We start from the raw sequence: 12,689 nt of genomic DNA on the forward strand, positions 1-12,689 counted from the left end.
GGTTGACTAGTTTCAGCACCTAGATTGATTTAATTGCTTCAGCAATTTGAAGTTCACTAACTATTGAGCTTATGCAGAATATTATATTTTTTAATCTATACTGCGCGGCGTGGTGGGAACCAGTAACTATGATTTTACACTTTAAGACAGAAGAAGTATAGTTATAAAGTAATTGTAGTGCGAGAGCAAGGAAATGTTTCATACCTATAATGTGTACAGTTCATACGCGAATTTCTGCATGATCGCAGTTGCGTGTAACATCTAAGTAGTTATATATAATTTAGGTTGCTTGGAGACCACTGCTCTAAGCTATAATTAGAACGCCTGTCTGTACAGCGTTTACAGTTATGAAATTCTTACTGAGTTTGAGTACAATTATGGAGATATGAGATATCTATTCTAATAATATATTTGATGATAATTTCAGTTTCATCGAGCTCTCCGCCTTTACCAGAACTCTCGGCTGTCGGAGAAGCGGCGTGCGCTCGACCAGCTGCTAAACTTTCAAACGGCTAGGCAAAGGGTATTATAATTTGTATCATTATCCTATATGTACTAATTTTATCTTTAGTACGCCACGCGCCGTTCGCCGCTAGACGGCTTATCCATAATAGAAATCCATACATTGTCATGCACCGCCGCCGCTCCCGCCCCGCCGCGCTGCCCGCTAATTTCAAGAAGCCTAATACAGGCTGGGGCCTAGTTTTTCAATCCTTCGAATTCGTCCCGAATGTTTAAAATTTAGTGACGGGTATTCTATTGTAATAGCCTAAATATCTAGCCATGATTTGAGATGCTAGTCCAAAGTCAACGTGAAAAGGGAAATCATTAGAAGTTAAATGCTTTGTAGCCTTTATTCCAATGCCCTTTCTTTAAATGCTTCGTAAAGTTACATAAACGATTGTGCCATTAATTATCATGCTATTTATTATTGATGTAGTTTTTGTTTTTCAGGTTCATGAGGTTATAAAGGCTCTGCCGGTCCCCATGACGCGTCGGACCACTCCGTCTGTCAAAAAGTTTCTGACGGATGACAAGGACTTGGGGTACATTGAGGAGATAATAAAGAATTTCGGTTGAGCTATGATTGTTTCCATTTTACACATATAACTTGGGATAACGTAACCCTTGCTTGGAGTTTAAAGAAAAAAAACTTACAATACAATAAAACCTGCATAAAAAATTCATGGGCATAGATATTATGTAAGTACCATCGAGGAAATTGATTCCTAGGCAGACCAACGTCATTTGATCGGATCATGTCAGTTCAATGTTAATTGTGATCTATCGGCTGGGTTTCACGTATCACGTTAGGCTCAAATCACACCGGAATGGCAGAGGCGAGACGAGCAGTTTCAGTGTCATATGATTTTAAACTTTATCTTCATTATTGTAATACATAGTATCGCTTGAGGAATCGCCGCCGCCGGCGGCCGCAAGAGGCCACGAGCGTCCACGAGCGGCCACGAGCGGCCACGAGCGTCCACGGGCGGCCGTAGATTTCTCAAGCGATACTACGTATTACAACAATGAACATAAAGTTTAAAATCATATGACACTGAAACTACTCGCCTCGCCTCTGCCATTCCGGTGTGAATTGAGCCTAACGCGACCAAACTACTTAGGTCCCCCATCTGCCTAGGAATCAACTTCTCTGATAGTACTTGCTGTTGTTACTGACAAACATGTTATAAATACACAAGATTATTCTCTTTCTCATTATCATAAGAAAAAATTATAACTAAGTTTTAGAATTTATAGTAATGCAAGTTTGAGATGATGCAAGACTGTAATAGCCACGATGACTCCGCTTTCTCTTGAAGATTGTGAAAATTGCGTTCACAACCTCTTACTCGTTGTCAAGACGTACTCTTTGTATTACGTAATATACTTGGCCATATACTATACAAATTCATGTTTTTATTTTCGATAAATCTTTGACCAGAAGTAATTATAAGCATTCAAACATTTTTTGTAGGTTTGTAACGTTCCTTATTAAGGTAGACATTGTCTTAAAATGTTGATTTATGTCCATTTTACCACTAAAAAAGTGTGTTAAAAAATAATACTTTCAAATTTTTATTTCTTCTAGCACTCAGCGAAAACAAATACAGGAAAAAATATTTTTATGCCAAAATGTTTAAATTATGATTTCGAAGGCAGACATTGTCTTCGTTTTTGATAAATAAAACAATAATAATGATAAATCGTTGAGATCACAAATTCGAACGAATCGTTGATTTTTAAAAGCAAATTTTGCTTTGAATATTTGCCACAAGAAATCCACAGGCGTTTTGATAGATAATGATTGAATGACATCAGTCAATAATCTGTCAATCAGTGACTGATTGTCTATTATAGAAAACTTAGAGTGTGTTCACAAATATCATCCCAGTATACTGGCCAGAGCTCCTTAGGTCCACGGCAATTTGTATAGAATTGCCGTGGACCCATACCATTGCTTCGTTTCGGAATATTTGCCAGTGCTTTTTCGTATATCTCTATGTTTTGATATAATTATAATTCGTCACATTGTCTTGTCTAACTAGTGAAATACCAGTACAATACAGCGCCGTAATATGACGTCTTGAGAGCTAGTCAGTACCTAGACTAGGTTTTTTTTCGAAACCTAGTCAACATTTTTGGTTTACAAATATAACAATATTGTTTTGTTTCCTAATTATTTCGTGAGAGACTAGGTTTGAAAGTCATAAAAATATGTAAATAGTCAGTATTACAGCTAAGTCAGAAAACAATGTACAGAGTATCGCTACACAGAGAATATGACGTATGTGTCGTATATGACACTATATATATATATATATATATATATATATATATATATATATATATATATATATATATATATATATATATATATATATATATATAATATCGGAATCGGCTCCAACGATTTTCATGAGTTGATTTAGTATATAGGGGGTTTCGGGGGCGATAAATCGATCTAGCTAGGAATCATTTTCAGAAAATGTCTTTTTATTCGTGTTCTATCGATAATCGATAAACTGAAAAATATGACTTTCCTGACATCTATTGGCAAATAATAATACTATTTTTTTGGCAACTAATTGTTTAACTAATTGGCAACTAATCCATACTAATATTATAAATGCGAAAGTATCTCTGTCTGTCTGTCTGTCTGTGTGTCTCGCTTTCACGCCAAAACTACTGAACTGATTGCAATGAAATTTTGTACACAGTTATTCTAGAGTCTGAGAAAGGACATAGGCTACATTTTGATGTGGGAAAATATCTTATTTCCATGAAAATATCGATGAAAATTAATTCGCATTGCGCGTGGGCAGCGCTCATCCCGGGGGTCCTGGGTTCGAGTCCCGCAGGCGGAACAAAAAGTTTTGAATGTTCCTGGGTCTTGGATGTGTATTAAAATAATATTTCAAAAATCTTAAATGTATTAATTTATGTATAATATTATAAAAAATCCAGAAATATATCGATGCAATGAACATTTTAGTTCTAATACGATTCAACAGATGGCGTTTTATTTTTTACTTTATTGTAACATAGAACTAATCATACTTATTAGTTAGTATGTTTTTGTTTATAGTTTTTAATACGTTAGAATAATTTGTTTAATAATATAATCACATGGTATAATAATAATCAATCTATCTTATCTTATAGAACTCCTACTGCATTTCTAATATATTATGTGACAAGTTGACAACAGAAGGCGCTCTAAAATAAAGGAGTTCGAGTTTTAAATTACAAATCACGCGACAAGCTTTTATTATCATGCAAATTGTATAATATTGTTACGTGCTAGGGTTCGAGGATTTGGAGAGAAAGACCTGCTGACTCTCTTGAAGACTTTATTAACACTGCACTAAGCACTAGGTCTCAAACACTAAGCACTAAGTCCAAAACACTAAGCACTATCACTGTCCTAGGTCGTTGCCGAGTCGTAAGTTCACTGGTTCACTCACTATTGATCACTTGTTTTCACTCCGAAGATCGCTTGATGATAGTTCGATTCGAACTGAACTGCCGGGCCGTCTACCTGCAGCTTTTTATATGGCGAGACGAATTCCAGAAAGTTTCCGATTCACGTAAACAAGTAAACAAGTGGAACTTTCTAGGAGGCTCGAGCATGTACCACCTAGCGCCATCTAGTTTCGAGTAGGGGATTTATGTGTAGTGTGTCCCCTGATCAGTTTCGCTGGTTTGCCGCTAGATGGCACTACATGTCCGTATACCGTGTACCGTAACAATATATTGAGGTTATAATTTAATAGTTAGAATTTTTAAGGGGAAATTTATTTTTTCTTTTTAGAGTATTTAAATAAAAGCTTTTTTTTAAAAACTTTTTTGCTTATAATTTATTATAATGGAAAATTAATGGCATAGCGTTTCCTAGAGTTGAGAATCCATTGAACAAAATGTCCACTCGGTAGCATTGTCACATACCGCATTTTATCGTATCGGTTATGGTGCAAAAAGGCGAGCGTACGCCGATTAGTTCGCTGTAACGGCAAAACCGCACTACAATTTTAATTTCACGAAAATTGCAGCGCTGTAACTCGTAAAATATGAGTTATTGGTGCTGGCTAATGTTTGGGATCGTGCGCAGTGATTATTTCAGTTGCTAGCTGGACATACATATTTTCATTTGTATTTACATACTCTATTTACTTATAGATAAATTAAATAATATTTTAACAACTTAATTAATTCAAATATTATGTTTATTCTAATAAAGATAGTGTTAGAAGTTGAGACGATAAGGCCTGTAATTTTGTACCAATTTAAATATCGTTTGCACAATTGCAATACAATAATTCCCAACAGGAGATTAATGTGGTCAAAATTAATATTGTTGTCCCAGTCCTGAGTCCTGTCTGAGATCTCAGACAATAGACGCTACTTTCTTCAACTATCTATATATATATATATATATATATATATATATATATATATATATATATATATATATATATATATATATATATATATATATATAAAACTCAAAGGTGACTGACTGACATGGTGATCTATCAACGCACAGCCCAGACCACTGGACGGATCGGGATGAAATTTGGCATGCAGGTAGATGTTATGACTTAGGCATCCGTTAAGAAAGGATTTTGATAAATTCCAACCCCAAGGGGTTAAAATAGGGAATGAAAGTTTGTATACAATACTTCTTAACGCGAGCGACGCCGCGGGCAAAAGCTCGTTTTCAGATAAGATCATTCTTATTGCATTTTAATTTTTAATTGTTACGCGTTATCATGCGTATATATGATATTACATCTTATATTTTTTGTCGGGATGTCACGAGCCGGAACTCTAGGATTCTACGGGAACCCAGTTTGGTGATACCTGCAGACAGCAAAACAGTATGTAGTATTTGTAATAATGTGTAGACTACATAATTCATTCACACTTTGTATATTTTAGAATACATATTCAAATACATTTTGCAAAACAGAGTAATACGTTCGAAAATATTCTAGGTATAATGTTCGGAATGGACAATGGAATTTTACTTGGGGAAATAAATTGTGAGGCACATCACACGTACATTTGTAAGTGGACAGTGTGAGAGTGCAGTCTGCGGCGTTATTGCATCTTACACTCCGTTACAGGTGCTACGCCGAGCCGTGGGGTGCTATTGTGAGCGAAATATATGCCAATCAAAACCAAATAATATTTTTTTTAACAAAAAAACTACATAATCAGGGCGAGCGAAGTGAACCCTAGTATAATCCTACAACCTGAGCACTTTTGTGGTACACTTTACGGAAAAACTCTCACGCCTATTGAGTTTTTATTTGTAGATGTTTAAGCTGGAAACAAATTATCTGACGTTTTCATAAGTCGCGGCTGACGGATGCGGCTTGTTTCTATATGGTTTCTATCTGATTAATACAAAATACACTTGAGCGTTCGGACGTCTGAACAGAATCTGGCTGGCTGGATGTTTCTGCATCCGCGGACGTCCACGGATGAACCGTGTACATTGTTAAGCCGCATCCACCAGCAGCGATTTGGATGCGTCCGATAATCTAGAAACAAATTATCGGTCAAGATTTGTTAAGTAAGTCAAGGTTTGGTTATTATTAAAATATAAAAAAAAACTGCCTTTTAAAGATTATTGCCATGCAGGAAAACGACGCGAGCCCTCACAAAGCTCGGATTTTAGCTAGCTTAAAAATTAGAAAACTTTTAAATAGTAGGTAGGTACTATTTAAAAGTTTACTTAAACGGGAGTCTGTAATATCATTTCAGAATATTAACTATTACAAATAAAATTATCGCCTTCGCCTGCTCGGTGGGTGAGAGCTATTGAGATGTGTAAGTACCTCTTATGTCTTAATTAGAGCCTAGCATTGTAGGATATCTAGGCCTCACGTTTGATTAATTATATTGGCGGAGAATATTTGGTCAGTTATCAAGCTAAAGGTATATATAAGCTAGATATATTATAGCTATAGATTTTAAGAGAACTGATTGTAACTATTAAGGCGGGGATTAATCTCAATCCAAAACGATAACTTTGCACACAACCAAAGACCAAGCGTATACGCATCGCAATAAGATTCATTTTAGCTTAGCATAAAACTGTAGTCACTCGAGCGGATCTTCTCTATTTTTCTTTTTTTTTTTAATATCTTTGGAAATAAACATTAAGAAACAAAATTGTTCGGTTAAAGAGCTTTTAATATAGATTTACTAACAATTTATTCAAATAAAATGTATAATTATCCTAGTTAATACTTATATTTCGATGAAATAGATTTTTATCGGAGGTGAGTTTGTAAATTAATTACAGCCAAAGTATTACGTTTTATTAAAATGATTATGGTTTAAGGTATTTTAAATATTGTGCTTTATATCTCATATTTTTTAAAACTTCGTAATTATATTGGAACTAGGTAAACCGGAAGTCGCGGAATAACAAATTGAGGTTTATCCTCGCCTTAAGTCTCTTTCCGCTGTCTGTATACGTGCATTGATCTTAAAAACGATTGATACGAATTTTTAATAAATAATAAATACTTACAGCCGAAGGCCTGTTGTAGCAGATATTTTCCGGGTCAAGTAGTATAATTATTATAAAACGATTTTTTTGTTTTGACGCTTACAAACGGACCATACCTTTATAACAGGCAATTTTACAAGTTTAATAAAGAGGCGCGCAGCTGCTGTGACAAATGCCGTGGGCTGTACCCGGCAGTCGGACGCCGTCCACATAGACCTTACCTTTTTAATATTACAGGGAAATAGATGAAAATCCGCTGGCATACAATGTCTTTGAGTATAATGATAAAGCATTTAATAAACATACACAAGCATACACATTTTTACAATAATTGTATTATACAGCGTGTAACAAAAATAAGTGATAATTCTTTAGGGTGTGTACGTGTTCCTTAGAGAGTTCGCTGTGAAAGTAGCAGCGCTGAAAGACTAACATTTTGTTCACCTTTGTATGGGGAAACTCGTGACGCTCGGGCCCTTGCCCATACAAAAGTAAAAAAAAATTTTCGTCTTTCAGAGCTGCTACTTTCACAGTGAACTCTCTACAAGGTACACACCCTAAACTATTATCACTTATTTTTATTACACACTGTATAGACAAGAACAAAAAAAATGAAATCTAAGTTATGTAAGTGTAGTACTGATCCAGAGCCAGAATTCAACTTCACTAGCGCTTGCTATTGTAACAATGCAAATCAGCACTTATCTTCTACCTATCTAAGCTATATGCCAATTCAATCTGCTAGCATCAAAGAATTAGAAGTCTTTGGTTAGCATAATATACAAGTTCTAGTATTGACAACTACAGCTTTCTTCTAACATGGGAGATCACCTTAATGGTAGGAAAATTATAAATATTATGTGATAGTTGGCACTCATTGGAAAAGGTCTATGTTTAGCAGCAGTATGATAGGTTAACGATGATGATGATGAATGAAAATAACCAACTTATTTTCTATACCTACACCAAAATGTAACATCAAGTGCGTAATCCGGATGCGGAAAATTAAGGTGACACAAACATCATAATTTAACACAACATCACCATCTTTTGTTATCTTGCCGCCTCGATGTTCCCGATAATATTTCTTTTGTCTCATTTTAATGACTTTGTTACGAATGTTACGTAATAGGAATAGGGTTACCAGGTCCCGAGGAAAATTTTAAATTAGTAAACGAAATAAATCTGTACTCTGTACTTACACCTTGGACTTTGGGGGTGCCCCTCCAAAGTCCAAGGTGTACAGCGACAGCGAATAAAGCTTGCCAGCTTTATTCGCTGTCGCTTCCTGAAATTAAGGACATAAACGACATCATCATCATCATCAGCCTATCGCCGTCTACTAATAAAAGTAGGCCTACACAGGCCTACATTCATAAAAATGACAACTACTTAAAATTTCAGAAAGTTGGGAGGTGAAAGATGAAATATGAATCAAGTATGTTTACGAGAACAAAGACGCGTACTAAAGTGAGGTTTGTTAATCTATGGCTGTAAAGCGAACATTGTACATGTTTTGATGTGCGGGTAACATCTGCGACAATAACCCGGCCTCGTCATCCCGAGGCGTAGTAAATTAAAGTGTTATTGCTTTATTATGACGACTCTAGAAGCACCTCACTACATTGTTATAGACGAGGGTTGATACTCAGCTTAAGCTATCGTCGCCTTCGAGTACCCCGATTCTATATTCTTTGCAGCATAAGGCTGACGGCATACACAGTACACACGTTTTCCGAATTCGTTTTCGAATGCATGAAATCAGTAAAAAATACATCAACTGGCGCACATTCGCTTTTTTCCGAACGGAACTTATTTCGCACGTACGTTTCAAATGCAAGAAAAAAACGAATGTTTGCGCTAGTCTCACCTAATTCTAAGTCGGAATTCTACATTAGGAAATCAAATACGGAAATTGTGTGTATGCGGCCAACCTTATAGATTCGTTCCATGTTAGATTCAGCCTGTTTTTTTTTTCAAGAAAAAGTAAAATTATTCCCACGTATATTATCAAACAAACGTCAAACGACTGACTCGTGCGGGTTGATTCACGATTTCTGTTTTACTCGGATTCGGAAACTTTAAGTACGATCATTGTTCATAGTGCAGCGAGCTTTTATTGGATGTCACGCTGTGAAGTTTCCGAATTCGAGTCGAATTACGAATCGTGTATCAGGGCCCTAGAGGTTTTACCAACGTTGGTCTGACATTTTGCGAGAACACTACAATAGATACCAGCTTTTAGTATGTAAGGGACTGGATCGCACAAGAAATAAAGCTGCATAAAAGTTTTATTAAATACTTAGTAGAATCGGAGTAAATGTTTTATAGCCAAATTAAGGTTGCTCTACCGTAATAGCATAGTAATGGCCTATACGAAACATCCTATAATAGTTTTAATTAAATTTATGAAACTATGTTCTAATCGACTTTCATGAAAACAAGGATTTAGAAATTATTATGATTTTAAAACACAACCCTAGTTGCAATTATATTAGTTAGGAATTTAGTTTATTGTCTTCTAACACACAAAATTACTTCCAACTCCTAGAGTCCATTTTAGGAAAACATAATTTTATATCCTTCAGGCTTCATCGGATAGGTCGAACATCAAAGAATATATTGGTTATAAAATTCTTCAACTTCAATTTTGTTGGCTCTACAATGTACATTTGGTATTTTGTAGTCTTCGTGTTCTCTCATATTCTTGTTTTGACTGCTATAGAATATTGGCTTGCCGTTTATGTTAATTTAATATCAAGCGATTGTGATGTCTGATCTTATTATTCTTTAAGGACATAACGTTTAACATAAATGGGATTATTAGAGCACATATTCAAAAAATATTCAAAATAATTATTTTATGTATTAAATATAACTTTACAGAACTGAATATTTAGCTTCGTAGAATAGTATTCGATCGTTTTTAGATATGTATTTAGATATGAATATAACCTATCAAGATTCAAGCCTCATAAGGACACCAGTGACTGCGACAACAATATAATAAGTAATAACCATAGATATCAGAAACAAACGGGTAATAACAATAGATTTCCAAGATCCCGCGATCGAAGGATTTATATATGTATGGGATTGTTGGGATAATCACGTGTATGGGATTTGTCATTATTGCAAAAGCCAATTTAATACTTTCTAATAAATCTCATACATTTTGATATCTAACTTTGCCGTCGAAATATTAGTCGATAAATTAAATTCTCTTCATTGCGCTTATAGATTTGCGATTTCTTTAGTTCCTGTTAAATGTACAGTTAAGCTTAACAAGACACTAAATAACGTTTAAAATAAAATCCACCTACGTTTCTCACGCGAACTCCCAAATAAAAATACTTCAAGATGTTACACGTATTTCCCCGCTGGGATAATGCTGTATTTGTTTTAACAGTCTCTTAACATTCAATTTATTGTGTTATTCATACGTTTAAAGTTGTTACTATATTTTAAAATGCTGCAGCTATGTTTACTGTGTTGCGGATTTTGTTAAATTAAACTGTTTTGTAAGATACAATTTTTGTTCTTCGTAAATGAAGATGCCCTAACTCTCTTTTTAATTTAATCTTGAACGTAAATAATATGACGATTACACTAATACTTTAGGAAACCATAAAATTAAACCATACCTATATTATTCAGTATACAATAGGTAAGTGCTTATTATGTGAATATATTCCACAACAAGGCATCAGCAATACCTGAAGAGGTCTGGACTCTCAGCGCTACCTCCATCCGAGATGCAAATATGCCTTATTATGCTGCAGTCTTCAATTATGCTATTATACTTGAACTGAACAGTTGCGGATGGGTTTTAGGTAGAGACAGATTCGCAATAGTAGAGGCTTCAAATTTAATGTCGGTACAAAAATGAAGGGGAAGAGCAAACCAGAAAGGTAATCGTCGGAATATCAAACTACCGATTAAAACATTAGTATTATATTTATTACTTCAAGGAAGGTTTGTATGGCAATAACTAAAAAAAACATTTTAAATACACGATATTCATTAATTTATTAATTTTCACATGTGGTCGAACAATGTAAGGCAGAGTACTAGCTAGTAGGTACCTACATAGCAAACTAAATAATATTTAACACAATTAATACATTTAGACAAATTAATACAGTAGACAATTTAATACATTTCGGTACTATATTAAATGCATTATAATTAAAAATAACAATTTAAATCATAAAAATACACCTTAAACAATCTTTTTATCATTTTTTATTATTTTTTATGATCCCTTTACGAATTCAGAGATAAAATTTATCCCACTAAGCCTCTTATCAGTGGGAGCGCGAAGGAAATATAAAAAATATTTCGTCTTTTCAAATCTCTAACAAAGCTCAGTACAAAAGTGTCGGGAGAGCAGTTAATAAATAATTTATAAGAACTTTATCTGTCTCCGCAGGTTTCTTAACAACGATGTATTGCTCCTAGAGGCACTGTTATAATTAACGAAATATATATTTGTGAATCGTTAGATTCTGAAACTTTGAAGGTAAAACGTAATTAATTACACACTAGACAGAAGTTTTAATTAGAAACATGTTAATAAATTTATGTAGTAACGAATGTTATGTTAAATGAAAACAAAATTAAAAAAAAAAACTAGTTTTTTATTTTCGTTATTTAAGATTTAGGCATGCTTTCGCGTTCATTGAGATATCTAACATTTTTACATTTTTCATCTTAAGTACCTAAATGTTTAGTGCTACAGCTACAGTGTAACCATCTACAAACGCTTTTCTCGATGGGAAGATCTTTCCAAGCAAGTATATTGAGAAGCTGAATCTAGATTTAATTCAATGTTATGGAGACTGCCGGTAAAATTAAATCATTTATTAGTCATGAATAACATTTTGGCTCATATTTGCACGTGACGAGCGCATTTGTTAGGGAAATCAGCTTTCTGTATCATTAGCTCCTGCGCCAAATTATGTCGCTGTATTTCTCAGAGTTTTATCTCCCATCATGGCGTTGTTAACGACCTTTATTTCCTTTTCCTTTCTTATTCTTTCGTCATCTAGAGAGCCTTCTTTTCGTGATGATAAATACATGTATATTTCAGCCGTTAATAGGATGTAGTTATTAAATAAATAAAAAATAAAAAAAAATCTTTATTTCAGCAAAAACACAAATTTCCTAAAAACATTACAGTGTCATTTTTGCTATTTACATTACCAAAAGATTAACTGTAGTTCTCACACTAGGATAACCTGTGTCGTGAGAACTGATGTGATTTAATCAATAAGCTTAAGCTCGGTACCACCACGCTTATGAAACAATATATAAATGTAAATATATATAAAACTATGTAAGAAAAAAAAATTGAAATAAAATAAAAAATATGAGTAGGTAATAAAGGTTAGTACTTGGTATATGAAACATTGTTTTAATAAATTAATGTTAAGATAAAATAGGAAAGATTTAACTGTTGTGTCTGTGAGTATTAAAAATAATATTTTTTAGATGGGTGTTAGGAATTTAAAAAAATTTCTGTATCATCGTAATCCAGGGATTTTAAGTACATTGAAATCAAACATTTGGCCTTCATAGATGTGCAATTTTTATATTATTATTGCAAAGTTTTCACGCTAGGCGGTAACACCAGCACAGACAGTAAGCAAAAAGTTTTGTT

Source organism: Aricia agestis, chromosome 4 (assembly GCF_905147365.1).
Source record: "Aricia agestis chromosome 4, ilAriAges1.1, whole genome shotgun sequence".
Classification (NCBI taxonomy): Eukaryota; Metazoa; Arthropoda; class Insecta; order Lepidoptera; family Lycaenidae; genus Aricia; species Aricia agestis.